The sequence below is a fragment of the Anarhichas minor genome, unplaced genomic scaffold, assembly GCF_050575085.1.
Source record: "Anarhichas minor isolate MPS153535 unplaced genomic scaffold, ASM5057508v1 ptg000079l, whole genome shotgun sequence".
Taxonomy (NCBI): domain Eukaryota; kingdom Metazoa; phylum Chordata; class Actinopteri; order Perciformes; family Anarhichadidae; genus Anarhichas; species Anarhichas minor.
This window is the reverse complement of record NW_027466525.1, coordinates 374,905-377,500: the sequence shown is the minus strand read 5'-3', so window position 1 is coordinate 377,500 and position 2,596 is coordinate 374,905.

The following is a 2,596-nucleotide window of genomic DNA, read 5'->3' as shown; positions in this document are numbered from 1 at the left end:
CTCTATTTTATAACGTTGGGCTACAGGGACAGTCCACAAAGAAAGTGTCTCCAACATTAACTAACACACATGTCTGTTTACTTTCGTAACATGCTAACACTACAAGCTAACATGCTAACGCTACAATTGCTAGCAGCCTCGCCACTGTGGAGAATTTCAGTATTAAATGCATTATTAGTAGGATTTAATAACACCCCTAGTGGTGAGTAGAAGTGTCACAATAATAAATATGTTAGTCACAATATGTTTCCATATGGAATGTATTATAGGTTTACAATATTCTTACTTATAGAGGATATTATATGTTACAGTAATTAACTCATTGAATGTATTACATCATAGAAGTATAGTCACTGTAGGTATTAAAACACTAAGAATAGTCTTGAGGGTCAGATAGGGATTCTGAGTGAGGTGTCAGACATGCAGCAGCAAATGGAGGCGACCTCATCGATGGAGGATGGGGCCAGTGGGACGGTCAAATGCCAAGCTGACCAGCAGGACAGAGAGGAGGAGTTCAAGATGTTTTGCGAGGAGCCAAGATGTTTTGCTAAGGGATCGATAATGGGAGGGGGCAGAATTCAAATGAAGCCAATCACTAATCGCCACGGAGGGTCATTCACATGTTTTATGACAGTATCGGACACTTTCCGACTCTCAGGGGATACAAAAGACAATGTTTTAGGGAGTTTACCTCAGATCACTGCAGCTCTCATTTTCAGCTAACTGGCCGCGCCGGACTGTGAGGAGATGCGTGTATGTGGTCTCTGCTCTCGAGAACATTACTATTGATAGTTAATTCAGTTTGTAAGTGAACTTTGTGTAGTACATTAAATATTGTTTTAATTTTGGACCGGGTCCAGCTCATTCTTCTGATGCGCGTGCGCAGTAAGAAGCTCGCAGCAGAAGAGTTCCTGCGGCCTGCAGGCTCCTTCATCCTTTGTTCTAACCCTAACACCACCATGATGAGCATAACATGATATTAGTGGTTTGGTAATGATATTTCGGTTTGCAATATTGGAATAAAGTAGTTCAAGTACTTACAGAGTATGTTGTTAGCGTGAAGCCTCGTTTATTCCGTCAGCTCGTTCACTTCGCTCATCAACTCAGTAAGCACTAGCTAGCTCAAATAGTGCCGTGTTTCCAGCCATCGCCTCTAACTTTGAAAAATGCACAGAGTCCGTGCGCATGCGTATTCCAGCAGTAAACACAGAGGTTGTATTTTACGTGAACATACAGACAGAATGTGCTCTGCTCTCATTACGATGTTCTGGGCTTCTTGTTGACAGCACACAGTCTATAGTTCCATATTTACGAAGTTTTGTATGAAACATTAAATGCGTTGAAATAACGTCTTCGTGTAGACCACATATCACCGGCCAGCGTAATATGATTTTGGAGAAATATGTTTAAAGTAACCAAAATCGCGTCTCTTTCAACCTACAACTTAACAAACCATCAATATTTTAAAACAAATTGGTGTTTTGTGACACGTTGATATTGTAACCGTAATTTAGCCGGTTCAAAAGACGGTTAAAATACGTCTAAGACGTTCAGACCCCAAATCAATGCTTTTTCAACCAGAAATCAACGTTGAAATCCGGGTTAGTGCTCACTGGGTGAACTCTTTATCTGTCTTTGAGGAACAGAAGTGGATTTATTTGAATTCATTTCAAATCTGCACTGAATTCAGTAAAGACTTTGAGTGTTCACACATTGTTCTTTGGCCCAAAATTGGCTTAAAAAGCAACAAATGCAGGTTTAAAGTCTTTAACTTTTTTAAATAATATTGTGAACATTTCTGGCTCCGGTTTGGTCTCCAGCTGTCCTGAATACGTCCTGAGTATTTAACTCCCATTCATCCTAAATCTTCCCTTCAGCCTTTTCAATAAACTCAACACATGTACTCGTTTTTGTATGAAACCTTGAACCCACTCGGACGTTCTCTGACTCAGATTATAGCGACTTCACTGCTTCATCGCCATCCGACGAACCATAATCACATAAAGAAGATAAATCTCTGGTGTTGTTGCTGTAACGTGCACCGGCTCAGACGTGCCCTGTTGTTCTGAGGCAGCCAGGTGGAAGAGCGGGAGTTTCTTCCTCCAGTTGTGAAGACGCTGTCGGTGTCACCGGGCCACCGGGCTGACGTGATGGGAGAGACGGGCGGGACGCCGGCTTCTGGGCCTTGTTACTCGAGCTCCATTAAGCTTCGTGCTCAAATTAAACCCTAATACCTGTTGTCACGGCAATGCACCGGACTGCAAGCGTTTATCCGGGCTGAACCCCCCCCCCCCCCCCCAAGAACACACAGGCAACCAACCGCTGTTGCACCCCCGCAGGTCACACACACATAAACACATTAACACATTATCTGTGGACGAGGATAGAAGTTCATTCAGGCCTGAAGCTTCCTCTGAGCAGGATTGTTTCTCTCTGAATCTTTACACCTTCGGTCTCTCCGTCCGTTATAATCCTCATAATCGTTCATGACGTCAGTCACACATACGATCAGTCTCAGGCCTCGTCCACGCCGTATTTTGGGACGTGTAGCTTTTTTTCTATGCGATCCATCCAAACGGTGTTATTCGGGCGCTGG